General features: G+C 45.4%; 31 non-coding genes across 31 annotated transcripts; 11 read left to right on the forward strand and 20 right to left on the reverse strand.

The window, feature by feature from the left end:
• Nucleotides 1-274: 274 nt before the first annotated feature.
• TRNAA-CGC (transfer RNA alanine (anticodon CGC)) lies at nt 275-347 on the reverse strand. The gene has a single exon. It is a non-coding gene; the product is annotated as a tRNA-Ala (tRNA).
• Nucleotides 348-946: 599 nt separating this feature from the next.
• Nucleotides 947-1,019, reverse strand: TRNAA-UGC (transfer RNA alanine (anticodon UGC)). Its single transcript has one exon. It is a non-coding gene; the product is annotated as a tRNA-Ala (tRNA).
• Nucleotides 1,020-1,695: 676 nt separating this feature from the next.
• On the forward strand, nt 1,696-1,769 carry TRNAN-GUU (transfer RNA asparagine (anticodon GUU)). Its single transcript has one exon. It is a non-coding gene; the product is annotated as a tRNA-Asn (tRNA).
• Nucleotides 1,770-2,386: 617 nt separating this feature from the next.
• On the reverse strand, nt 2,387-2,459 carry TRNAA-CGC (transfer RNA alanine (anticodon CGC)). The gene has a single exon. It is a non-coding gene; the product is annotated as a tRNA-Ala (tRNA).
• A 1,349-nt stretch (nt 2,460-3,808) lies between these two features.
• On the forward strand, nt 3,809-3,882 carry TRNAN-GUU (transfer RNA asparagine (anticodon GUU)). Its single transcript has one exon. It is a non-coding gene; the product is annotated as a tRNA-Asn (tRNA).
• A 617-nt stretch (nt 3,883-4,499) lies between these two features.
• TRNAA-CGC (transfer RNA alanine (anticodon CGC)) lies at nt 4,500-4,572 on the reverse strand. The gene has a single exon. It is a non-coding gene; the product is annotated as a tRNA-Ala (tRNA).
• Nucleotides 4,573-5,922: 1,350 nt separating this feature from the next.
• On the forward strand, nt 5,923-5,996 carry TRNAN-GUU (transfer RNA asparagine (anticodon GUU)). Its single transcript has one exon. It is a non-coding gene; the product is annotated as a tRNA-Asn (tRNA).
• Nucleotides 5,997-6,613: 617 nt separating this feature from the next.
• TRNAA-CGC (transfer RNA alanine (anticodon CGC)) lies at nt 6,614-6,686 on the reverse strand. Its single transcript has one exon. It is a non-coding gene; the product is annotated as a tRNA-Ala (tRNA).
• A 601-nt stretch (nt 6,687-7,287) lies between these two features.
• TRNAA-UGC (transfer RNA alanine (anticodon UGC)) lies at nt 7,288-7,360 on the reverse strand. The gene has a single exon. It is a non-coding gene; the product is annotated as a tRNA-Ala (tRNA).
• Nucleotides 7,361-8,036: 676 nt separating this feature from the next.
• Nucleotides 8,037-8,110, forward strand: TRNAN-GUU (transfer RNA asparagine (anticodon GUU)). The gene has a single exon. It is a non-coding gene; the product is annotated as a tRNA-Asn (tRNA).
• Nucleotides 8,111-8,727: 617 nt separating this feature from the next.
• Nucleotides 8,728-8,800, reverse strand: TRNAA-CGC (transfer RNA alanine (anticodon CGC)). The gene has a single exon. It is a non-coding gene; the product is annotated as a tRNA-Ala (tRNA).
• A 600-nt stretch (nt 8,801-9,400) lies between these two features.
• On the reverse strand, nt 9,401-9,473 carry TRNAA-UGC (transfer RNA alanine (anticodon UGC)). The gene has a single exon. It is a non-coding gene; the product is annotated as a tRNA-Ala (tRNA).
• Nucleotides 9,474-10,149: 676 nt separating this feature from the next.
• TRNAN-GUU (transfer RNA asparagine (anticodon GUU)) lies at nt 10,150-10,223 on the forward strand. The gene has a single exon. It is a non-coding gene; the product is annotated as a tRNA-Asn (tRNA).
• A 617-nt stretch (nt 10,224-10,840) lies between these two features.
• On the reverse strand, nt 10,841-10,913 carry TRNAA-CGC (transfer RNA alanine (anticodon CGC)). The gene has a single exon. It is a non-coding gene; the product is annotated as a tRNA-Ala (tRNA).
• A 600-nt stretch (nt 10,914-11,513) lies between these two features.
• On the reverse strand, nt 11,514-11,586 carry TRNAA-UGC (transfer RNA alanine (anticodon UGC)). The gene has a single exon. It is a non-coding gene; the product is annotated as a tRNA-Ala (tRNA).
• A 676-nt stretch (nt 11,587-12,262) lies between these two features.
• Nucleotides 12,263-12,336, forward strand: TRNAN-GUU (transfer RNA asparagine (anticodon GUU)). Its single transcript has one exon. It is a non-coding gene; the product is annotated as a tRNA-Asn (tRNA).
• A 617-nt stretch (nt 12,337-12,953) lies between these two features.
• Nucleotides 12,954-13,026, reverse strand: TRNAA-CGC (transfer RNA alanine (anticodon CGC)). Its single transcript has one exon. It is a non-coding gene; the product is annotated as a tRNA-Ala (tRNA).
• Nucleotides 13,027-14,376: 1,350 nt separating this feature from the next.
• TRNAN-GUU (transfer RNA asparagine (anticodon GUU)) lies at nt 14,377-14,450 on the forward strand. The gene has a single exon. It is a non-coding gene; the product is annotated as a tRNA-Asn (tRNA).
• Nucleotides 14,451-15,067: 617 nt separating this feature from the next.
• Nucleotides 15,068-15,140, reverse strand: TRNAA-CGC (transfer RNA alanine (anticodon CGC)). The gene has a single exon. It is a non-coding gene; the product is annotated as a tRNA-Ala (tRNA).
• A 600-nt stretch (nt 15,141-15,740) lies between these two features.
• TRNAA-UGC (transfer RNA alanine (anticodon UGC)) lies at nt 15,741-15,813 on the reverse strand. The gene has a single exon. It is a non-coding gene; the product is annotated as a tRNA-Ala (tRNA).
• A 676-nt stretch (nt 15,814-16,489) lies between these two features.
• Nucleotides 16,490-16,563, forward strand: TRNAN-GUU (transfer RNA asparagine (anticodon GUU)). The gene has a single exon. It is a non-coding gene; the product is annotated as a tRNA-Asn (tRNA).
• A 617-nt stretch (nt 16,564-17,180) lies between these two features.
• On the reverse strand, nt 17,181-17,253 carry TRNAA-CGC (transfer RNA alanine (anticodon CGC)). Its single transcript has one exon. It is a non-coding gene; the product is annotated as a tRNA-Ala (tRNA).
• Nucleotides 17,254-17,854: 601 nt separating this feature from the next.
• On the reverse strand, nt 17,855-17,927 carry TRNAA-UGC (transfer RNA alanine (anticodon UGC)). The gene has a single exon. It is a non-coding gene; the product is annotated as a tRNA-Ala (tRNA).
• Nucleotides 17,928-18,603: 676 nt separating this feature from the next.
• Nucleotides 18,604-18,677, forward strand: TRNAN-GUU (transfer RNA asparagine (anticodon GUU)). The gene has a single exon. It is a non-coding gene; the product is annotated as a tRNA-Asn (tRNA).
• A 617-nt stretch (nt 18,678-19,294) lies between these two features.
• Nucleotides 19,295-19,367, reverse strand: TRNAA-CGC (transfer RNA alanine (anticodon CGC)). The gene has a single exon. It is a non-coding gene; the product is annotated as a tRNA-Ala (tRNA).
• Nucleotides 19,368-19,968: 601 nt separating this feature from the next.
• On the reverse strand, nt 19,969-20,041 carry TRNAA-UGC (transfer RNA alanine (anticodon UGC)). Its single transcript has one exon. It is a non-coding gene; the product is annotated as a tRNA-Ala (tRNA).
• A 676-nt stretch (nt 20,042-20,717) lies between these two features.
• TRNAN-GUU (transfer RNA asparagine (anticodon GUU)) lies at nt 20,718-20,791 on the forward strand. Its single transcript has one exon. It is a non-coding gene; the product is annotated as a tRNA-Asn (tRNA).
• A 1,290-nt stretch (nt 20,792-22,081) lies between these two features.
• On the reverse strand, nt 22,082-22,154 carry TRNAA-UGC (transfer RNA alanine (anticodon UGC)). The gene has a single exon. It is a non-coding gene; the product is annotated as a tRNA-Ala (tRNA).
• Nucleotides 22,155-22,830: 676 nt separating this feature from the next.
• Nucleotides 22,831-22,904, forward strand: TRNAN-GUU (transfer RNA asparagine (anticodon GUU)). The gene has a single exon. It is a non-coding gene; the product is annotated as a tRNA-Asn (tRNA).
• Nucleotides 22,905-23,521: 617 nt separating this feature from the next.
• Nucleotides 23,522-23,594, reverse strand: TRNAA-CGC (transfer RNA alanine (anticodon CGC)). The gene has a single exon. It is a non-coding gene; the product is annotated as a tRNA-Ala (tRNA).
• A 601-nt stretch (nt 23,595-24,195) lies between these two features.
• On the reverse strand, nt 24,196-24,268 carry TRNAA-UGC (transfer RNA alanine (anticodon UGC)). The gene has a single exon. It is a non-coding gene; the product is annotated as a tRNA-Ala (tRNA).
• Nucleotides 24,269-24,506: the final 238 nt, after the last annotated feature.

Below are 24,506 nucleotides of genomic sequence, written 5' to 3' on the forward strand. Positions count from 1 at the left end.
CTAGAAGAGCTGTTTGTAGGTGGACAGAGGGAGCATAGCTGGGCTGTGTTTACTAGCAGGATGAGCCCTCCGCTAGAACGCGCAAACATCCTTCGAGCTGGAATTGAACCAGCAACCCAAGGATTTGCTCATTTACATCTACAGTCTTTGGCTCTACCAGCTGAGCTATTGAAGGCTTGCCTTGGCCTTGGTTGAAAGCCTCCTAGTTTTAGCTGTTGGAGTTTTGAGCATGAGGTGAAAAGGCAATCACTGCTACCATGTGAAAAATAACTCTTGGAGAATGCGGGCATCGATCCCGCTGCCTCTCACATGCGAAGCGAGCGCTCTACCACTTGAGCTAATTCCCCTGGCGGGACAGTTGTGCCTTTAGTTTCTTGCCACACTTCATAGGGATTTTCTTATCATGTCAGGTGAGAAGCTGCATTGTTATATGGTATTTTTTTTCTGTAAGAATAGCTTTTTTTTTTTTTTTTTTTTTTTTAAGTGTGAGTTCCATGTTGCCATAGTAGAAGATCATCGGAGGACTTTACAAGGTGAAGGGTGGCTTCCAAATACATGCACGCCTCTTCCAAGCAAAGCCTTTACATATCTACGGAGAAGACAAAAAACTCTCTGTTGATTTGTGCTTACGTTTTGATCTCCTCACTCCTCAGGTACAACGGAGGAGACCTTTCTAGAAGAGCTGTTTGTAGGTGGACGGAACGAGCATAGCTGGGCTGTGTTTACCAGCCGGATGAACCTTCCGATAGAATGCGCAAAACTCCTTCGAGCCGGAATTGAACCAGCGACCTAAGGATTGCTAACTTTCTTCTACAGTCTTCGGCTCTACCAGCTGAGCTATCGAAGGCTTGTTTTGTCTTTGATCGAAAGCCTCCTAGTTTTAGCTGTTGGAGTTTTGAGCATGAGGTAAAAAGACAATCACTGCTACCATGTGAAAAATAACTCTTGGAGAATGCGGGCATCGATCCCGCTGCCTCTCGCATGCAAAGCGAGCGCTCTGCCACTTGAGCTAATCCCCCTGGCATGACAGGTCTGCCTTTAGCTTCTTGCCACACTTCACGGTGATTTTCTCATCATGTCAGGTGAGAAGCTGCAATGCTATATGGCAATTTTTATGTAAGAATAGCTTGCTTTTTTTTTTACAGTGTGAGTTCCATTTTACCATAGTAGAAGATCATCGGAGGAGTTTAAAAGGTGAAGGGTGGCTTACAAATACATGCACACCTCTTCCAAGCAAACCCTTTACATATCTACGAAGAACCGAGGGGTAAGCAATAAAAAACCCCTTAATAGTTTGGAGACGAAAGTTGCAATGTAGCACAATATCAGTCTTATCGAAGAAATATAATGATGACCTGTATAAAAAGAATCAACTAGCAGAGGATGGTTTCGATCCATCGACCTCTGGGTTATGGGCCCAGCACGCTTCCGCTGCGCCACTCTGCTGCCGGTGGTCTGTTCGTTGAGAAGGTCTATTTATCGACTGACTTTTCAAAAGTGGCTAAAATGTATTTGGTCTTTGTGATGGAATCCATCAGCAGGAGCTTATTGTCGGCGCCTCGAGTCCTCCTGAGCATCAGCAATTGTCTCTTTGTTTTTGCTGATTTCTTTTTGTCATATTATGTTAAAAAGTTGATCTGAGAAACCTGTGCCTGGCCTGCCTGGCTGAGAGTTCCTGTAGAAAGATCTGTTTGCGTCTCTGTGGCGCAATTGGTTAGCGCGTTCGGCTGTTAACCGAAAGGATGGTGGTTCAAGCCCACCCAGGGACGATGGTCTCTTTTGCTTAAGTAGCAGCCTATGTACGAGTGAAGAAGGTTCCACGTCGTCTTTCAATTGCTCTCCCGACAAATAACTCTGTTGCTCGCTGCCTACGTTTTGAACTCCCGAGTTAGAATGGAGGATACTTTTGGAAAAGAGCTCTTTGTATGTGGACGGAAGCAGCTTAGCTGGGCTGTGTTTATTCAGGGGCGATGGTCTCTTTGGCTCGAGTAGCATTCTAGGGGTGTAAAAGGTTCCACGTTAGCTTTCGGCTGAGCTGCTCTCCCAACAAAAAACTCTCTGTTGCTTTGTGCTTACGTTTTGAACTCCTCAGGTACAACGGAGGAGACCCTTCTAGAAGAACTGTTTGTAGGTGGACAGAGGGAGCATAGCTGGGCTGTGTTTACTAGCAGGATGAGCCCTCCGATAGAACGCGCAAACATCCTTCGAGCTGGAATTGAACCAGCAACCGAAGGATTTGCTCATTTACATCTACAGTCTTTGGCTCTACCAGCTGAGCTATTGAAGGCTTGTCTTGGCCTTGGTTGAAAGCCTCCTAGTTTTAGCTGTTGGAGTTTTGAGCATGAGGTGAAAAGGCAATCACTGCTACCATGTGAAAAATAACTCTTGGAGAATGCGGGCATCGATCCCGCTGCCTCTCACATGCGAAGCGAGCGCTCTACCACTTGAGCTAATTCCCCTGGCGGGACAGTTGTGCCTTTAGTTTCTTGCCACACTTCATAGGGATTTTCTTATCATGTCAGGTGAGAAGCTGCATTGTTATATGGTATTTTTTTTCTGTAAGAATAGCTTTTTTTTTTTTTTTTTTTTTTTTTAAGTGTGAGTTCCATGTTGCCATAGTAGAAGATCATCGGAGGACTTTACAAGGTGAAGGGTGGCTTCCAAATACATGCACGCCTCTTCCAAGCAAAGCCTTTACATATCTACGGAGAAGACAAAAAACTCTCTGTTGATTTGTGCTTACGTTTTGATCTCCTCACTCCTCAGGTACAACGGAGGAGACCTTTCTAGAAGAGCTGTTTGTAGGTGGACGGAACGAGCATAGCTGGGCTGTGTTTACCAGCCGGATGAACCTTCCGATAGAATGCGCAAAACTCCTTCGAGCCGGAATTGAACCAGCAACCTAAGGATTGCTAACTTTCTTCTACAGTCTTCGGCTCTACCAGCTGAGCTATCGAAGGCTTGTTTTGTCCTTGATCGAAAGCCTCCTAGTTTTAGCTGTTGGAGTTTTGAGCATGAGGTAAAAAGACAATCACTGCTACCATGTGAAAAATAACTCTTGGAGAATGCGGGCATCAATCCCGCTGCCTCTCGCATGCAAAGCGAGCGCTCTGCCACTTGAGCTAATCCCCCTGGCATGACAGGTCTGCCTTTAGCTTCTTGCCACACTTCACGGTGATTTTCTCATCATGTCAGGTGAGAAGCTGCAATGCTATATGGCAATTTTTATGTAAGAATAGCTTGCTTTTTTTTTTACAGTGTGAGTTCCATTTTACCATAGTAGAAGATCATCGGAGGAGTTTAAAAGGTGAAGGGTGGCTTACAAATACATGCACACCTCTTCCAAGCAAACCCTTTACATATCTACGAAGAACCGAGGGGTAAGCAATAAAAAACCCCTTAATAGTTTGGAGACGAAAGTTGCAATGTAGCACAATATCAGTCTTATCGAAGAAATATAATGATGACCTGTATAAAAAGAATCAACTAGCAGAGGATGGTTTCGATCCATCGACCTCTGGGTTATGGGCCCAGCACGCTTCCGCTGCGCCACTCTGCTGCCGGTGGTCTGTTCGTTGAGAAGGTCTATTTATCGACTGACTTTTCAAAAGTGGCTAAAATGTATTTGGTCTTTGTGATGGAATCCATCAGCAGGAGCTTATTGTCGGCGCCTCGAGTCCTCCTGAGCATCAGCAATTGTCTCTTTGTTTTTGCTGATTTCTTTTTGTCATATTATGTTAAAAAGTTGATCTGAGAAACCTGTGCCTGGCCTGCCTGGCTGAGAGTTCCTGTAGAAAGATCTGTTTGCGTCTCTGTGGCGCAATTGGTTAGCGCGTTCGGCTGTTAACCGAAAGGATGGTGGTTCAAGCCCACCCAGGGACGATGGTCTTTTTTGCTTAAGTAGCAGCCTATGTACGAGTGAAGAAGGTTCCACGTCGTCTTTCAATTGCTCTCCCGACAAATAACTCTGTTGCTCGCTGCCTACGTTTTGAACTCCCGAGTTAGAATGGAGGATACTTTTGGAAAAGAGCTCTTTGTATGTGGACGGAAGCAGCTTAGCTGGGCTGTGTTTATTCAGGGGCGATGGTCTCTTTGGCTCGAGTAGCATTCTAGGGGTGTAAAAGGTTCCACGTTAGCTTTCGGCTGAGCTGCTCTCCCAACAAAAAACTCTTTGTTGCTTTGTGCTTACGTTTTGAACTCCTCAGGTACAACGGAGGAGACCCTTCTAGAAGAACTGTTTGTAGGTGGACAGAGGGAGCATAGCTGGGCTGTGTTTACTAGCAGGATGAGCCCTCCGATAGAACGCGCAAACATCCTTCGAGCTGGAATTGAACCAGCAACCGAAGGATTTGCTCATTTACATCTACAGTCTTTGGCTCTACCAGCTGAGCTATTGAAGGCTTGTCTTGGCCTTGGTTGAAAGCCTCCTAGTTTTAGCTGTTGGAGTTTTGAGCATGAGGTGAAAAGGCAATCACTGCTACCATGTGAAAAATAACTCTTGGAGAATGCGGGCATCGATCCCGCTGCCTCTCACATGCGAAGCGAGCGCTCTACCACTTGAGCTAATTCCCCTGGCGGGACAGTTGTGCCTTTAGTTTCTTGCCACACTTCATAGGGATTTTCTTATCATGTCAGGTGAGAAGCTGCATTGTTATATGGTATTTTTTTTCTGTAAGAATAGCTTTTTTTTTTTTTTTTTTTTTTTTTTAAGTGTGAGTTCCATGTTGCCATAGTAGAAGATCATCGGAGGACTTTACAAGGTGAAGGGTGGCTTCCAAATACATGCACGCCTCTTCCAAGCAAAGCCTTTACATATCTACGGAGAAGACAAAAAACTCTCTGTTGATTTGTGCTTACGTTTTGATCTCCTCACTCCTCAGGTACAACGGAGGAGACCTTTCTAGAAGAGCTGTTTGTAGGTGGACGGAACGAGCATAGCTGGGCTGTGTTTACCAGCCGGATGAACCTTCCGATAGAATGCGCAAAACTCCTTCGAGCCGGAATTGAACCAGCGACCTAAGGATTGCTAACTTTCTTCTACAGTCTTCGGCTCTACCAGCTGAGCTATCGAAGGCTTGTTTTGTCCTTGATCGAAAGCCTCCTAGTTTTAGCTGTTGGAGTTTTGAGCATGAGGTAAAAAGACAATCACTGCTACCATGTGAAAAATAACTCTTGGAGAATGCGGGCATCAATCCCGCTGCCTCTCGCATGCAAAGCGAGCGCTCTGCCACTTGAGCTAATCCCCCTGGCATGACAGGTCTGCCTTTAGCTTCTTGCCACACTTCACGGTGATTTTCTCATCATGTCAGGTGAGAAGCTGCAATGCTATATGGCAATTTTTATGTAAGAATAGCTTGCTTTTTTTTTTACAGTGTGAGTTCCATTTTACCATAGTAGAAGATCATCGGAGGAGTTTAAAAGGTGAAGGGTGGCTTACAAATACATGCACACCTCTTCCAAGCAAACCCTTTACATATCTACGAAGAACCGAGGGGTAAGCAATAAAAAACCCCTTAATAGTTTGGAGACGAAAGTTGCAATGTAGCACAATATCAGTCTTATCGAAGAAATATAATGATGACCTGTATAAAAAGAATCAACTAGCAGAGGATGGTTTCGATCCATCGACCTCTGGGTTATGGGCCCAGCACGCTTCCGCTGCGCCACTCTGCTGCCGGTGGTCTGTTCGTTGAGAAGGTCTATTTATCGACTGACTTTTCAAAAGTGGCTAAAATGTATTTGGTCTTTGTGATGGAATCCATCAGCAGGAGCTTATTGTCGGCGCCTCGAGTCCTCCTGAGCATCAGCAATTGTCTCTTTGTTTTTGCTGATTTCTTTTTGTCATATTATGTTAAAAAGTTGATCTGAGAAACCTGTGCCTGGCCTGCCTGGCTGAGAGTTCCTGTAGAAAGATCTGTTTGCGTCTCTGTGGCGCAATTGGTTAGCGCGTTCGGCTGTTAACCGAAAGGATGGTGGTTCAAGCCCACCCAGGGACGATGGTCTTTTTTGCTTAAGTAGCAGCCTATGTACGAGTGAAGAAGGTTCCACGTCGTCTTTCAATTGCTCTCCCGACAAATAACTCTGTTGCTCGCTGCCTACGTTTTGAACTCCCGAGTTAGAATGGAGGATACTTTTGGAAAAGAGCTCTTTGTATGTGGACGGAAGCAGCTTAGCTGGGCTGTGTTTATTCAGGGGCGATGGTCTCTTTGGCTCGAGTAGCATTCTAGGGGTGTAAAAGGTTCCACGTTAGCTTTCGGCTGAGCTGCTCTCCCAACAAAAAACTCTCTGTTGCTTTGTGCTTACGTTTTGAACTCCTCAGGTACAACGGAGGAGACCCTTCTAGAAGAGCTGTTTGTAGGTGGACAGAGGGAGCATAGCTGGGCTGTGTTTACTAGCAGGATGAGCCCTCCGATAGAACGCGCAAACATCCTTCGAGCTGGAATTGAACCAGCAACCGAAGGATTTGCTCATTTACATCTACAGTCTTTGGCTCTACCAGCTGAGCTATTGAAGGCTTGTCTTGGCCTTGGTTGAAAGCCTCCTAGTTTTAGCTGTTGGAGTTTTGAGCATGAGGTGAAAAGGCAATCACTGCTACCATGTGAAAAATAACTCTTGGAGAATGCGGGCATCGATCCCGCTGCCTCTCACATGCGAAGCGAGCGCTCTACCACTTGAGCTAATTCCCCTGGCGGGACAGTTGTGCCTTTAGTTTCTTGCCACACTTCATAGGGATTTTCTTATCATGTCAGGTGAGAAGCTGCATTGTTATATGGTATTTTTTTTCTGTAAGAATAGCTTTTTTTTTTTTTTTTTTTTTTTTTTAAGTGTGAGTTCCATGTTGCCATAGTAGAAGATCATCGGAGGACTTTACAAGGTGAAGGGTGGCTTCCAAATACATGCACGCCTCTTCCAAGCAAAGCCTTTACATATCTACGGAGAAGACAAAAAACTCTCTGTTGATTTGTGCTTACGTTTTGATCTCCTCACTCCTCAGGTACAACGGAGGAGACCTTTCTAGAAGAGCTGTTTGTAGGTGGACGGAACGAGCATAGCTGGGCTGTGTTTACCAGCCGGATGAACCTTCCGATAGAATGCGCAAAACTCCTTCGAGCCGGAATTGAACCAGCGACCTAAGGATTGCTAACTTTCTTCTACAGTCTTCGGCTCTACCAGCTGAGCTATCGAAGGCTTGTTTTGTCCTTGATCGAAAGCCTCCTAGTTTTAGCTGTTGGAGTTTTGAGCATGAGGTAAAAAGACAATCACTGCTACCATGTGAAAAATAACTCTTGGAGAATGCGGGCATCGATCCCGCTGCCTCTCGCATGCAAAGCGAGCGCTCTGCCACTTGAGCTAATCCCCCTGGCATGACAGGTCTGCCTTTAGCTTCTTGCCACACTTCACGGTGATTTTCTCATCATGTCAGGTGAGAAGCTGCAATGCTATATGGCAATTTTTATGTAAGAATAGCTTGCTTTTTTTTTTACAGTGTGAGTTCCATTTTACCATAGTAGAAGATCATCGGAGGAGTTTAAAAGGTGAAGGGTGGCTTACAAATACATGCACACCTCTTCCAAGCAAACCCTTTACATATCTACGAAGAACCGAGGGGTAAGCAATAAAAAACCCCTTAATAGTTTGGAGACGAAAGTTGCAATGTAGCACAATATCAGTCTTATCGAAGAAATATAATGATGACCTGTATAAAAAGAATCAACTAGCAGAGGATGGTTTCGATCCATCGACCTCTGGGTTATGGGCCCAGCACGCTTCCGCTGCGCCACTCTGCTGCCGGTGGTCTGTTCGTTGAGAAGGTCTATTTATCGACTGACTTTTCAAAAGTGGCTAAAATGTATTTGGTCTTTGTGATGGAATCCATCAGCAGGAGCTTATTGTCGGCGCCTCGAGTCCTCCTGAGCATCAGCAATTGTCTCTTTGTTTTTGCTGATTTCTTTTTGTCATATTATGTTAAAAAGTTGATCTGAGAAACCTGTGCCTGGCCTGCCTGGCTGAGAGTTCCTGTAGAAAGATCTGTTTGCGTCTCTGTGGCGCAATTGGTTAGCGCGTTCGGCTGTTAACCGAAAGGATGGTGGTTCAAGCCCACCCAGGGACGATGGTCTTTTTTGCTTAAGTAGCAGCCTATGTACGAGTGAAGAAGGTTCCACGTCGTCTTTCAATTGCTCTCCCGACAAATAACTCTGTTGCTCGCTGCCTACGTTTTGAACTCCCGAGTTAGAATGGAGGATACTTTTGGAAAAGAGCTCTTTGTATGTGGACGGAAGCAGCTTAGCTGGGCTGTGTTTATTCAGGGGCGATGGTCTCTTTGGCTCGAGTAGCATTCTAGGGGTGTAAAAGGTTCCACGTTAGCTTTCGGCTGAGCTGCTCTCCCAACAAAAAACTCTCTGTTGCTTTGTGCTTACGTTTTGAACTCCTCAGGTACAACGGAGGAGACCCTTCTAGAAGAGCTGTTTGTAGGTGGACAGAGGGAGCATAGCTGGGCTGTGTTTACTAGCAGGATGAGCCCTCCGATAGAACGCGCAAACATCCTTCGAGCTGGAATTGAACCAGCAACCGAAGGATTTGCTCATTTACATCTACAGTCTTTGGCTCTACCAGCTGAGCTATTGAAGGCTTGCCTTGGCCTTGGTTGAAAGCCTCCTAGTTTTAGCTGTTGGAGTTTTGAGCATGAGGTGAAAAGGCAATCACTGCTACCGTGTGAAAAATAACTCTTGGAGAATGCGGGCATCGATCCCGCTGCCTCTCACATGCGAAGCGAGCGCTCTACCACTTGAGCTAATTCCCCTGGCGGGACAGTTGTGCCTTTAGTTTCTTGCCACACTTCATAGGGATTTTCTTATCATGTCAGGTGAGAAGCTGCATTGTTATATGGTATTTTTTTTCTGTAAGAATAGCTTTTTTTTTTTTTTTTTTTTTTTTTAAGTGTGAGTTCCATGTTGCCATAGTAGAAGATCATCGGAGGACTTTACAAGGTGAAGGGTGGCTTCCAAATACATGCACGCCTCTTCCAAGCAAAGCCTTTACATATCTACGGAGAAGACAAAAAACTCTCTGTTGATTTGTGCTTACGTTTTGATCTCCTCACTCCTCAGGTACAACGGAGGAGACCTTTCTAGAAGAGCTGTTTGTAGGTGGACGGAACGAGCATAGCTGGGCTGTGTTTACCAGCCGGATGAACCTTCCGATAGAATGCGCAAAACTCCTTCGAGCCGGAATTGAACCAGCGACCTAAGGATTGCTAACTTTCTTCTACAGTCTTCGGCTCTACCAGCTGAGCTATCGAAGGCTTGTTTTGTCTTTGATCGAAAGCCTCCTAGTTTTAGCTGTTGGAGTTTTGAGCATGAGGTAAAAAGACAATCACTGCTACCATGTGAAAAATAACTCTTGGAGAATGCGGGCATCGATCCCGCTGCCTCTCGCATGCAAAGCGAGCGCTCTGCCACTTGAGCTAATCCCCCTGGCATGACAGGTCTGCCTTTAGCTTCTTGCCACACTTCACGGTGATTTTCTCATCATGTCAGGTGAGAAGCTGCAATGCTATATGGCAATTTTTATGTAAGAATAGCTTGCTTTTTTTTTTACAGTGTGAGTTCCATTTTACCATAGTAGAAGATCATCGGAGGAGTTTAAAAGGTGAAGGGTGGCTTACAAATACATGCACACCTCTTCCAAGCAAACCCTTTACATATCTACGAAGAACCGAGGGGTAAGCAATAAAAAACCCCTTAATAGTTTGGAGACGAAAGTTGCAATGTAGCACAATATCAGTCTTATCGAAGAAATATAATGATGACCTGTATAAAAAGAATCAACTAGCAGAGGATGGTTTCGATCCATCGACCTCTGGGTTATGGGCCCAGCACGCTTCCGCTGCGCCACTCTGCTGCCGGTGGTCTGTTCGTTGAGAAGGTCTATTTATCGACTGACTTTTCAAAAGTGGCTAAAATGTATTTGGTCTTTGTGATGGAATCCATCAGCAGGAGCTTATTGTCGGCGCCTCGAGTCCTCCTGAGCATCAGCAATTGTCTCTTTGTTTTTGCTGATTTCTTTTTGTCATATTATGTTAAAAAGTTGATCTGAGAAACCTGTGCCTGGCCTGCCTGGCTGAGAGTTCCTGTAGAAAGATCTGTTTGCGTCTCTGTGGCGCAATTGGTTAGCGCGTTCGGCTGTTAACCGAAAGGATGGTGGTTCAAGCCCACCCAGGGACGATGGTCTTTTTTGCTTAAGTAGCAGCCTATGTACGAGTGAAGAAGGTTCCACGTCGTCTTTCAATTGCTCTCCCGACAAATAACTCTGTTGCTCGCTGCCTACGTTTTGAACTCCCGAGTTAGAATGGAGGATACTTTTGGAAAAGAGCTCTTTGTATGTGGACGGAAGCAGCTTAGCTGGGCTGTGTTTATTCAGGGGCGATGGTCTCTTTGGCTCGAGTAGCATTCTAGGGGTGTAAAAGGTTCCACGTTAGCTTTCGGCTGAGCTGCTCTCCCAACAAAAAACTCTCTGTTGCTTTGTGCTTACGTTTTGAACTCCTCAGGTACAACGGAGGAGACCCTTCTAGAAGAGCTGTTTGTAGGTGGACAGAGGGAGCATAGCTGGGCTGTGTTTACTAGCAGGATGAGCCCTCCGATAGAACGCGCAAACATCCTTCGAGCTGGAATTGAACCAGCAACCGAAGGATTTGCTCATTTACATCTACAGTCTTTGGCTCTACCAGCTGAGCTATTGAAGGCTTGTCTTGGCCTTGGTTGAAAGCCTCCTAGTTTTAGCTGTTGGAGTTTTGAGCATGAGGTGAAAAGGCAATCACTGCTACCGTGTGAAAAATAACTCTTGGAGAATGCGGGCATCGATCCCGCTGCCTCTCACATGCGAAGCGAGCGCTCTACCACTTGAGCTAATTCCCCTGGCGGGACAGTTGTGCCTTTAGTTTCTTGCCACACTTCATAGGGATTTTCTTATCATGTCAGGTGAGAAGCTGCATTGTTATATGGTATTTTTTTTCTGTAAGAATAGCTTTTTTTTTTTTTTTTTTTTTTTTTAAGTGTGAGTTCCATGTTGCCATAGTAGAAGATCATCGGAGGACTTTACAAGGTGAAGGGTGGCTTCCAAATACATGCACGCCTCTTCCAAGCAAAGCCTTTACATATCTACGGAGAAGACAAAAAACTCTCTGTTGATTTGTGCTTACGTTTTGATCTCCTCACTCCTCAGGTACAACGGAGGAGACCTTTCTAGAAGAGCTGTTTGTAGGTGGACGGAACGAGCATAGCTGGGCTGTGTTTACCAGCCGGATGAACCTTCCGATAGAATGCGCAAAACTCCTTCGAGCCGGAATTGAACCAGCGACCTAAGGATTGCTAACTTTCTTCTACAGTCTTCGGCTCTACCAGCTGAGCTATCGAAGGCTTGTTTTGTCTTTGATCGAAAGCCTCCTAGTTTTAGCTGTTGGAGTTTTGAGCATGAGGTAAAAAGACAATCACTGCTACCATGTGAAAAATAACTCTTGGAGAATGCGGGCATCGATCCCGCTGCCTCTCGCATGCAAAGCGAGCGCTCTGCCACTTGAGCTAATCCCCCTGGCATGACAGGTCTGCCTTTAGTTTCTTGCCACACTTCACGGTGATTTTCTCATCATGTCAGGTGAGAAGCTGCAATGCTATATGGCAATTTTTATGTAAGAATAGCTTGCTTTTTTTTTTACAGTGTGAGTTCCATTTTACCATAGTAGAAGATCATCGGAGGAGTTTAAAAGGTGAAGGGTGGCTTACAAATACATGCACACCTCTTCCAAGCAAACCCTTTACATATCTACGAAGAACCGAGGGGTAAGCAATAAAAAACCCCTTAATAGTTTGGAGACGAAAGTTGCAATGTAGCACAATATCAGTCTTATCGAAGAAATATAATGATGACCTGTATAAAAAGAATCAACTAGCAGAGGATGGTTTCGATCCATCGACCTCTGGGTTATGGGCCCAGCACGCTTCCGCTGCGCCACTCTGCTGCCGGTGGTCTGTTCGTTGAGAAGGTCTATTTATCGACTGACTTTTCAAAAGTGGCTAAAATGTATTTGGTCTTTGTGATGGAATCCATCAGCAGGAGCTTATTGTCGGCGCCTCGAGTCCTCCTGAGCATCAGCAATTGTCTCTTTGTTTTTGCTGATTTCTTTTTGTCATATTATGTTAAAAAGTTGATCTGAGAAACCTGTGCCTGGCCTGCCTGGCTGAGAGTTCCTGTAGAAAGATCTGTTTGCGTCTCTGTGGCGCAATTGGTTAGCGCGTTCGGCTGTTAACCGAAAGGATGGTGGTTCAAGCCCACCCAGGGACGATGGTCTTTTTTGCTTAAGTAGCAGCCTATGTACGAGTGAAGAAGGTTCCACGTCGTCTTTCAATTGCTCTCCCGACAAATAACTCTGTTGCTCGCTGCCTACGTTTTGAACTCCCGAGTTAGAATGGAGGATACTTTTGGAAAAGAGCTCTTTGTATGTGGACGGAAGCAGCTTAGCTGGGCTGTGTTTATTCAGGGGCGATGGTCTCTTTGGCTCGAGTAGCATTCTAGGGGTGTAAAAGGTTCCACGTTAGCTTTCGGCTGAGCTGCTCTCCCAACAAAAAACTCTCTGTTGCTTTGTGCTTACGTTTTGAACTCCTCAGGTACAACGGAGGAGACCCTTCTAGAAGAGCTGTTTGTAGGTGGACAGAGGGAGCATAGCTGGGCTGTGTTTACTAGCAGGATGAGCCCTCCGATAGAACGCGCAAACATCCTTCGAGCTGGAATTGAACCAGCAACCGAAGGATTTGCTCATTTACATCTACAGTCTTTGGCTCTACCAGCTGAGCTATTGAAGGCTTGTCTTGGCCTTGGTTGAAAGCCTCCTAGTTTTAGCTGTTGGAGTTTTGAGCATGAGGTGAAAAGGCAATCACTGCTACCATGTGAAAAATAACTCTTGGAGAATGCGGGCATCGATCCCGCTGCCTCTCACATGCGAAGCGAGCGCTCTACCACTTGAGCTAATTCCCCTGGCGGGACAGTTGTGCCTTTAGTTTCTTGCCACACTTCATAGGGATTTTCTTATCATGTCAGGTGAGAAGCTGCATTGTTATATGGTATTTTTTTTCTGTAAGAATAGCTTTTTTTTTTTTTTTTTTTTTTTTTTAAGTGTGAGTTCCATGTTGCCATAGTAGAAGATCATCGGAGGACTTTACAAGGTGAAGGGTGGCTTCCAAATACATGCACGCCTCTTCCAAGCAAAGCCTTTACATATCTACGGAGAAGACAAAAAACTCTCTGTTGATTTGTGCTTACGTTTTGATCTCCTCACTCCTCAGGTACAACGGAGGAGACCTTTCTAGAAGAGCTGTTTGTAGGTGGACGGAACGAGCATAGCTGGGCTGTGTTTACCAGCCGGATGAACCTTCCGATAGAATGCGCAAAACTCCTTCGAGCCGGAATTGAACCAGCGACCTAAGGATTGCTAACTTTCTTCTACAGTCTTCGGCTCTACCAGCTGAGCTATCGAAGGCTTGTTTTGTCCTTGATCGAAAGCCTCCTAGTTTTAGCTGTTGGAGTTTTGAGCATGAGGTAAAAAGACAATCACTGCTACCATGTGAAAAATAACTCTTGGAGAATGCGGGCATCAATCCCGCTGCCTCTCGCATGCAAAGCGAGCGCTCTGCCACTTGAGCTAATCCCCCTGGCATGACAGGTCTGCCTTTAGCTTCTTGCCACACTTCACGGTGATTTTCTCATCATGTCAGGTGAGAAGCTGCAATGCTATATGGCAATTTTTATGTAAGAATAGCTTGCTTTTTTTTTTACAGTGTGAGTTCCATTTTACCATAGTAGAAGATCATCGGAGGAGTTTAAAAGGTGAAGGGTGGCTTACAAATACATGCACACCTCTTCCAAGCAAACCCTTTACATATCTACGAAGAACCGAGGGGTAAGCAATAAAAAACCCCTTAATAGTTTGGAGACGAAAGTTGCAATGTAGCACAATATCAGTCTTATCGAACAAATATAATGATGACCTGTATAAAAAGAATCAACTAGCAGAGGATGGTTTCGATCCATCGACCTCTGGGTTATGGGCCCAGCACGCTTCCGCTGCGCCACTCTGCTGCCGGTGGTCTGTTCGTTGAGAAGGTCTATTTATCGACTGACTTTTCAAAAGTGGCTAAAATGTATTTGGTCTTTGTGATGGAATCCATCAGCAGGAGCTTATTGTCGGCGCCTCGAGTCCTCCTGAGCATCAGCAATTGTCTCTTTGTTTTTGCTGATTTCTTTTTGTCATATTATGTTAAAAAGTTGATCTGAGAAACCTGTGCCTGGCCTGCCTGGCTGAGAGTTCCTGTAGAAAGATCTGTTTGCGTCTCTGTGGCGCAATTGGTTAGCGCGTTCGGCTGTTAACCGAAAGGATGGTGGTTCAAGCCCACCCAGGGACGATGGTCTTTTTTGCTTAAGTAGCAGCCTATGTACGAGTGAAGAAGGTTCCACGTCGTCTTTCAATTGCTCTCCCGACAAATAACTCTGTTGCTCGCTGCCTACGTTTTGAACTCCCGAGTTAGAATGGAGGATACTTTTGGAAAAGAGCTCTTTGTATGTGGACGGAAGCAGCTTAGCTGGGCTGTGTTTATTCAGGGGCGATGGTCTCTTTGGCTCGAGTAGCATTCTAGGGGTGTAAAAGGTTCCACGTTAGCTTTCGGCTGAGCTGCTCTCCCAACAAAAAACTCTCTGTTGCTTTGTGCTTACGTTTTGAACTCCTCAGGTACAACGGAGGAGACCCTTCTAGAAGAGCTGTTTGTAGGTGGACAGAGGGAGCATAGCTGGGCTGTGTTTACTAGCAGGATGAGCCCTCCGATAGAACGCGCAAACATCCTTCGAGCTGGAATTGAACCAGCAACCGAAGGATTTGCTCATTTACATCTACAGTCTTTGGCTCTACCAGCTGAGCTATTGAAGGCTTGTCTTGGCCTTGGTTGAAAGCCTCCTAGTTTTAGCTGTTGGAGTTTTGAGCATGAGGTGAAAAGGCAATCACTGCTACCATGTGAAAAATAACTCTTGGAGAATGCGGGCATCGATCCCGCTGCCTCTCACATGCGAAGCGAGCGCTCTACCACTTGAGCTAATTCCCCTGGCGGGACAGTTGTGCCTTTAGTTTCTTGCCACACTTCATAGGGATTTTCTTATCATGTCAGGTGAGAAGCTGCATTGTTATATGGTATTTTTTTTCTGTAAGAATAGCTTTTTTTTTTTTTTTTTTTTTTTTTAAGTGTGAGTTCCATGTTGCCATAGTAGAAGATCATCGGAGGACTTTACAAGGTGAAGGGTGGCTTCCAAATACATGCACGCCTCTTCCAAGCAAAGCCTTTACATATCTACGGAGAAGACAAAAAACTCTCTGTTGATTTGTGCTTACGTTTTGATCTCCTCACTCCTCAGGTACAACGGAGGAGACCTTTCTAGAAGAGCTGTTTGTAGGTGGACGGAACGAGCATAGCTGGGCTGTGTTTACCAGCCGGATGAACCTTCCGATAGAATGCGCAAAACTCCTTCGAGCCGGAATTGAACCAGCGACCTAAGGATTGCTAACTTTCTTCTACAGTCTTCGGCTCTACCAGCTGAGCTATCGAAGGCTTGTTTTGTCCTTGGTCGAAAGCCTCCTAGTTTTAGCTGTTGGAGTTTTGAGCATGAGGTAAAAAGACAATCACTGCTACCATGTGAAAAATAACTCTTGGAGAATGCGGGCATCGATCCCGCTGCCTCTCGCATGCAAAGCGAGCGCTCTGCCACTTGAGCTAATCCCCCTGGCATGACAGGTCTGCCTTTAGCTTCTTGCCACACTTCACGGTGATTTTCTCATCATGTCAGGTGAGAAGCTGCAATGCTATATGGCAATTTTTATGTAAGAATAGCTTGCTTTTTTTTTTACAGTGTGAGTTCCATTTTACCATAGTAGAAGATCATCGGAGGAGTTTAAAAGGTGAAGGGTGGCTTACAAATACATGCACACCTCTTCCAAGCAAACCCTTTACATATCTACGAAGAACCGAGGGGTAAGCAATAAAAAACCCCTTAATAGTTTGGAGACGAAAGTTGCAATGTAGCACAATATCAGTCTTATCGAAGAAATATAATGATGACCTGTATAAAAAGAATCAACTAGCAGAGGATGGTTTCGATCCATCGACCTCTGGGTTATGGGCCCAGCACGCTTCCGCTGCGCCACTCTGCTGCCGGTGGTCTGTTCGTTGAGAAGGTCTATTTATCGACTGACTTTTCAAAAGTGGCTAAAATGTATTTGGTCTTTGTGATGGAATCCATCAGCAGGAGCTTATTGTCGGCGCCTCGAGTCCTCCTGAGCATCAGCAATTGTCTCTTTGTTTTTGCTGATTTCTTTTTGTCATATTATGTTAAAAAGTTGATCTGAGAAACCTGTGCCTGGCCTGCCTGGCTGAGAGTTCCTGTAGAAAGATCTGTTTGCGTCTCTGTGGCGCAATTGGTTAGCGCGTTCGGCTGTTAACCGAAAGGATGGTGGTTCAAGCCCACCCAGGGACGATGGTCTTTTTTGCTTAAGTAGCAGCCTATGTACGAGTGAAGAAGGTTCCACGTCGTCTTTCAATTGCTCTCCCGACAAATAACTCTGTTGCTCGCTGCCTACGTTTTGAACTCCCGAGTTAGAATGGAGGATACTTTTGGAAAAGAGCTCTTTGTATGTGGACGGAAGCAGCTTAGCTGGGCTGTGTTTATTCAGGGGCGATGGTCTCTTTGGCTCGAGTAGCATTCTAGGGGTGTAAAAGGTTCCACGTTAGCTTTCGGCTGAGCTGCTCTCCCAACAAAAAACTCTCTGTTGCTTTGTGCTTACGTTTTGAACTCCTCAGGTACAACGGAGGAGACCCTTCTAGAAGAGCTGTTTGTAGGTGGACAGAGGGAGCATAGCTGGGCTGTGTTTACTAGCAGGATGAGCCCTCCGATAGAACGCGCAAACATCCTTCGAGCTGGAATTGAACCAGCAACCGAAGGATTTGCTCATTTACATCTACAGTCTTTGGCTCTACCAGCTGAGCTATTGAAGGCTTGCCTTGGCCTTGGTTGAAAGCCTCCTAGTTTTAGCTGTTGGAGTTTTGAGCATGAGGTGAAAAGGCAATCACTGCTACCGTGTGAAAAATAACTCTTGGAGAATGCGGGCATCGATCCCGCTGCCTCTCACATGCGAAGCGAGCGCTCTACCACTTGAGCTAATTCCCCTGGCGGGACAGTTGTGCCTTTAGTTTCTTGCCACACTTCATAGGGATTTTCTTATCATGTCAGGTGAGAAGCTGCATTGTTATATGGTATTTTTTTTCTGTAAGAATAGCTTTTTTTTTTTTTTTTTTTTTTTTTTAAGTGTGAGTTCCATGTTGCCATAGTAGAAGATCATCGGAGGACTTTACAAGGTGAAGGGTGGCTTCCAAATACATGCACGCCTCTTCCAAGCAAAGCCTTTACATATCTACGGAGAAGACAAAAAACTCTCTGTTGATTTGTGCTTACGTTTTGATCTCCTCACTCCTCAGGTACAACGGAGGAGACCTTTCTAGAAGAGCTGTTTGTAGGTGGACGGAACGAGCATAGCTGGGCTGTGTTTACCAGCCGGATGAACCTTCCGATAGAATGCGCAAAACTCCTTCGAGCCGGAATTGAACCAGCGACCTAAGGATTGCTAACTTTCTTCTACAGTCTTCGGCTCTACCAGCTGAGCTATCGAAGGCTTGTTTTGTCTTTGATCGAAAGCCTCCTAGTTTTAGCTGTTGGAGTTTTGAGCATGAGGTAAAAAGACAATCACTGCTACCATGTGAAAAATAACTCTTGGAGAATGCGGGCATCGATCCCGCTGCCTCTCGCATGCAAAGCGAGCGCTCTGCCACTTGAGCTAATCCCCCTGGCATGACAGGTCTGCCTTTAGCTTCTTGCCACACTTCACGGTGATTTTCTCATCATGTCAGGTGAGAAGCTGCAATGCTATATGGCAATTTTTATGTAAGAATAGCTTGCTTTTTTTTTTACAGTGTGAGTTCCATTTTACCATAGTAGAAGATCATCGGAGGAGTTTAAAAGGTGAAGGGTGGCTTACAAATACATGCACACCTCTTCCAAGCAAACCCTTTACATATCTACGAAGAACCGAGGGGTAAGCAATAAAAAACCCCTTAATAGTTTGGAGACGAAAGTTGCAATGTAGCACAATATCAGTCTTATCGAAGAAATATAATGATGACCTGTATAAAAAGAATCAACTAGCAGAGGATGGTTTCGATCCATCGACCTCTGGGTTATGGGCCCAGCACGCTTCCGCTGCGCCACTCTGCTGCCGGTGGTCTGTTCGTTGAGAAGGTCTATTTATCGACTGACTTTTCAAAAGTGGCTAAAATGTATTTGGTCTTTGTGATGGAATCCATCAGCAGGAGCTTATTGTCGGCGCCTCGAGTCCTCCTGAGCATCAGCAATTGTCTCTTTGTTTTTGCTGATTTCTTTTTGTCATATTATGTTAAAAAGTTGATCTGAGAAACCTGTGCCTGGCCTGCCTGGCTGAGAGTTCCTGTAGAAAGATCTGTTTGCGTCTCTGTGGCGCAATTGGTTAGCGCGTTCGGCTGTTAACCGAAAGGATGGTGGTTCAAGCCCACCCAGGGACGATGGTCTTTTTTGCTTAAGTAGCAGCCTATGTACGAGTGAAGAAGGTTCCACGTCGTCTTTCAATTGCTCTCCCGACAAATAACTCTGTTGCTCGCTGCCTACGTTTTGAACTCCCGAGTTAGAATGGAGGATACTTTTGGAAAAGAGCTCTTTGTATGTGGACGGAAGCAGCTTAGCTGGGCTGTGTTTATTCAGGGGCGATGGTCTCTTTGGCTCGAGTAGCATTCTAGGGGTGTAAAAGGTTCCACGTTAGCTTTCGGCTGAGCTGCTCTCCCAACAAAAAACTCTCTGTTGCTTTGTGCTTACGTTTTGAACTCCTCAGGTACAACGGAGGAGACCCTTCTAGAAGAGCTGTTTGTAGGTGGACAGAGGGAGCATAGCTGGGCTGTGTTTACTAGCAGGATGAGCCCTCCGATAGAACGCGCAAACATCCTTCGAGCTGGAATTGAACCAGCAACCGAAGGATTTGCTCATTTACATCTACAGTCTTTGGCTCTACCAGCTGAGCTATTGAAGGCTTGTCTTGGCCTTGGTTGAAAGCCTCCTAGTTTTAGCTGTTGGAGTTTTGAGCATGAGGTGAAAAGGCAATCACTGCTACCATGTGAAAAATAACTCTTGGAGAATGCGGGCATCGATCCCGCTGCCTCTCACATGCGAAGCGAGCGCTCTACCACTTGAGCTAATTCCCCTGGCGGGACAGTTGTGCCTTTAGTTTCTTGCCACACTTCATAGGGATTTTCTTATCATGTCAGGTGAGAAGCTGCATTGTTATATGGTATTTTTTTTCTGTAAGAATAGCTTTTTTTTTTTTTTTTTTTTTTTTTTAAGTGTGAGTTCCATGTTGCCATAGTAGAAGATCATCGGAGGACTTTACAAGGTGAAGGGTGGCTTCCAAATACATGCACGCCTCTTCCAAGCAAAGCCTTTACATATCTACGGAGAAGACAAAAAACTCTCTGTTGATTTGTGCTTACGTTTTGATCTCCTCACTCCTCAGGTACAACGGAGGAGACCTTTCTAGAAGAGCTGTTTGTAGGTGGACGGAACGAGCATAGCTGGGCTGTGTTTACCAGCCGGATGAACCTTCCGATAGAATGCGCAAAACTCCTTCGAGCCGGAATTGAACCAGCGACCTAAGGATTGCTAACTTTCTTCTACAGTCTTCGGCTCTACCAGCTGAGCTATCGAAGGCTTGTTTTGTCCTTGATCGAAAGCCTCCTAGTTTTAGCTGTTGGAGTTTTGAGCATGAGGTAAAAAGACAATCACTGCTACCATGTGAAAAATAACTCTTGGAGAATGCGGGCATCGATCCCGCTGCCTCTCGCATGCAAAGCGAGCGCTCTGCCACTTGAGCTAATCCCCCTGGCATGACAGGTCTGCCTTTAGCTTCTTGCCACACTTCACGGTGATTTTCTCATCATGTCAGGTGAGAAGCTGCAATGCTATATGGCAATTTTTATGTAAGAATAGCTTGCTTTTTTTTTTACAGTGTGAGTTCCATTTTACCATAGTAGAAGATCATCGGAGGAGTTTAAAAGGTGAAGGGTGGCTTACAAATACATGCACACCTCTTCCAAGCAAACCCTTTACATATCTACGAAGAACCGAGGGGTAAGCAATAAAAAACCCCTTAATAGTTTGGAGACGAAAGTTGCAATGTAGCACAATATCAGTCTTATCGAAGAAATATAATGATGACCTGTATAAAAAGAATCAACTAGCAGAGGATGGTTTCGATCCATCGACCTCTGGGTTATGGGCCCAGCACGCTTCCGCTGCGCCACTCTGCTGCCGGTGGTCTGTTCGTTGAGAAGGTCTATTTATCGACTGACTTTTCAAAAGTGGCTAAAATGTATTTGGTCTTTGTGATGGAATCCATCAGCAGGAGCTTATTGTCGGCGCCTCGAGTCCTCCTGAGCATCAGCAATTGTCTCTTTGTTTTTGCTGATTTCTTTTTGTCATATTATGTTAAAAAGTTGATCTGAGAAACCTGTGCCTGGCCTGCCTGGCTGAGAGTTCCTGTAGAAAGATCTGTTTGCGTCTCTGTGGCGCAATTGGTTAGCGCGTTCGGCTGTTAACCGAAAGGATGGTGGTTCAAGCCCACCCAGGGACGATGGTCTTTTTTGCTTAAGTAGCAGCCTATGTACGAGTGAAGAAGGTTCCACGTCGTCTTTCAATTGCTCTCCCGACAAATAACTCTGTTGCTCGCTGCCTACGTTTTGAACTCCCGAGTTAGAATGGAGGATACTTTTGGAAAAGAGCTCTTTGTATGTGGACGGAAGCAGCTTAGCTGGGCTGTGTTTATTCAGGGGCGATGGTCTCTTTGGCTCGAGTAGCATTCTAGGGGTGTAAAAGGTTCCACGTTAGCTTTCGGCTGAGCTGCTCTCCCAACAAAAAACTCTCTGTTGCTTTGTGCTTACGTTTTGAACTCCTCAGGTACAACGGAGGAGACCCTTCTAGAAGAGCTGTTTGTAGGTGGACAGAGGGAGCATAGCTGGGCTGTGTTTACTAGCAGGATGAGCCCTCCGATAGAACGCGCAAACATCCTTCGAGCTGGAATTGAACCAGCAACCGAAGGATTTGCTCATTTACATCTACAGTCTTTGGCTTTACCAGCTGAGCTATTGAAGGCTTGTCTTGGCCTTGGTTGAAAGCCTCCTAGTTTTAGCTGTTGGAGTTTTGAGCATGAGGTGAAAAGGCAATCACTGCTACCATGTGAAAAATAACTCTTGGAGGATGCGGGCATCGATCCCGCTGCCTCTCACATGCGAAGCGAGCGCTCTACCACTTGAGCTAATTCCCCTGGCGGGACAGTTGTGCCTTTAGTTTCTTGCCACACTTCATAGGGATTTTCTTATCATGTCAGGTGAGAAGCTGCATTGTTATATGGTATTTTTTTTCTGTAAGAATAGCTTTTTTTTTTTTTTTTTTTTTTTTTAAGTGTGAGTTCCATGTTGCCATAGTAGAAGATCATCGGAGGACTTTACAAGGTGAAGGGTGGCTTCCAAATACATGCACGCCTCTTCCAAGCAAAGCCTTTACATATCTACGGAGAAGACAAAAAACTCTCTGTTGATTTGTGCTTACGTTTTGATCTCCTCACTCCTCAGGTACAACGGAGGAGACCTTTCTAGAAGAGCTGTTTGTAGGTGGACGGAACGAGCATAGCTGGGCTGTGTTTACCAGCCGGATGAACCTTCCGATAGAATGCGCAAAACTCCTTCGAGCCGGAATTGAACCAGCGACCTAAGGATTGCTAACTTTCTTCTACAGTCTTCGGCTCTACCAGCTGAGCTATCGAAGGCTTGTTTTGTCCTTGATCGAAAGCCTCCTAGTTTTAGCTGTTGGAGTTTTGAGCATGAGGTAAAAAGACAATCACTGCTACCATGTGAAAAATAACTCTTGGAGAATGCGGGCATCGATCCCGCTGCCTCTCGCATGCAAAGCGAGCGCTCTGCCACTTGAGCTAATCCCCCTGGCATGACAGGTCTGCCTTTAGCTTCTTGCCACACTTCACGGTGATTTTCTCATCATGTCAGGTGAGAAGCTGCAATGCTATATGGCAATTTTTATGTAAGAATAGCTTGCTTTTTTTTTTACAGTGTGAGTTCCATTTTACCATAGTAGAAGATCATCGGAGGAGTTTAAAAGGTGAAGGGTGGCTTACAAATACATGCACACCTCTTCCAAGCAAACCCTTTACATATCTACGAAGAACCGAGGGGTAAGCAATAAAAAACCCCTTAATAGTTTGGAGACGAAAGTTGCAATGTAGCACAATATCAGTCTTATCGAAGAAATATAATGATGACCTGTATAAAAAGAATCAACTAGCAGAGGATGGTTTCGATCCATCGACCTCTGGGTTATGGGCCCAGCACGCTTCCGCTGCGCCACTCTGCTGCCGGTGGTCTGTTCGTTGAGAAGGTCTATTTATCGACTGACTTTTCAAAAGTGGCTAAAATGTATTTGGTCTTTGTGATGGAATCCATCAGCAGGAGCTTATTGTCGGCGCCTCGAGTCCTCCTGAGCATCAGCAATTGTCTCTTTGTTTTTGCTGATTTCTTTTTGTCATATTATGTTAAAAAGTTGATCTGAGAAACCTGTGCCTGGCCTGCCTGGCTGAGAGTTCCTGTAGAAAGATCTGTTTGCGTCTCTGTGGCGCAATTGGTTAGCGCGTTCGGCTGTTAACCGAAAGGATGGTGGTTCAAGCCCACCCAGGGACGATGGTCTTTTTTGCTTAAGTAGCAGCCTATGTACGAGTGAAGAAGGTTCCACGTCGTCTTTCAATTGCTCTCCCGACAAATAACTCTGTTGCTCGCTGCCTACGTTTTGAACTCCCGAGTTAGAATGGAGGATACTTTTGGAAAAGAGCTCTTTGTATGTGGACGGAAGCAGCTTAGCTGGGCTGTGTTTATTCAGGGGCGATGGTCTCTTTGGCTCGAGTAGCATTCTAGGGGTGTAAAAGGTTCCACGTTAGCTTTCGGCTGAGCTGCTCTCCCAACAAAAAACTCTCTGTTGCTTTGTGCTTACGTTTTGAACTCCTCAGGTACAACGGAGGAGACCCTTCTAGAAGAGCTGTTTGTAGGTGGACAGAGGGAGCATAGCTGGGCTGTGTTTACTAGCAGGATGAGCCCTCCGATAGAACGCGCAAACATCCTTCGAGCTGGAATTGAACCAGCAACCGAAGGATTTGCTCATTTACATCTACAGTCTTTGGCTTTACCAGCTGAGCTATTGAAGGCTTGTCTTGGCCTTGGTTGAAAGCCTCCTAGTTTTAGCTGTTGGAGTTTTGAGCATGAGGTGAAAAGGCAATCACTGCTACCATGTGAAAAATAACTCTTGGAGAATGCGGGCATCGATCCCGCTGCCTCTCACATGCGAAGCGAGCGCTCTACCACTTGAGCTAATTCCCCTGGCGGGACAGTTGTGCCTTTAGTTTCTTGCCACACTTCATAGGGATTTTCTTATCATGTCAGGTGAGAAGCTGCATTGTTATATGGTATTTTTTTTCTGTAAGAATAGCTTTTTTTTTTTTTTTTTTTTTTTTTTAAGTGTGAGTTCCATGTTGCCATAGTAGAAGATCATCGGAGGACTTTACAAGGTGAAGGGTGGCTTCCAAATACATGCACGCCTCTTCCAAGCAAAGCCTTTACATATCTACGGAGAAGACAAAAAACTCTCTGTTGATTTGTGCTTACGTTTTGATCTCCTCACTCCTCAGGTACAACGGAGGAGACCTTTCTAGAAGAGCTGTTTGTAGGTGGACGGAACGAGCATAGCTGGGCTGTGTTTACCAGCCGGATGAACCTTCCGATAGAATGCGCAAAACTCCTTCGAGCCGGAATTGAACCAGCGACCTAAGGATTGCTAACTTTCTTCTACAGTCTTCGGCTCTACCAGCTGAGCTATCGAAGGCTTGTTTTGTCCTTGATCGAAAGCCTCCTAGTTTTAGCTGTTGGAGTTTTGAGCATGAGGTAAAAAGACAATCACTGCTACCATGTGAAAAATAACTCTTGGAGAATGCGGGCATCGATCCCGCTGCCTCTCGCATGCAAAGCGAGCGCTCTGCCACTTGAGCTAATCCCCCTGGCATGACAGGTCTGCCTTTAGCTTCTTGCCACACTTCACGGTGATTTTCTCATCATGTCAGGTGAGAAGCTGCAATGCTATATGGCAATTTTTATGTAAGAATAGCTTGCTTTTTTTTTTACAGTGTGAGTTCCATTTTACCATAGTAGAAGATCATCGGAGGAGTTTAAAAGGTGAAGGGTGGCTTACAAATACATGCACACCTCTTCCAAGCAAACCCTTTACATATCTACGAA

Source organism: Anomaloglossus baeobatrachus, chromosome 3, assembly GCF_048569485.1.
Source record: "Anomaloglossus baeobatrachus isolate aAnoBae1 chromosome 3, aAnoBae1.hap1, whole genome shotgun sequence".
NCBI lineage: Eukaryota > Metazoa > Chordata > Amphibia > Anura > Aromobatidae > Anomaloglossus > Anomaloglossus baeobatrachus.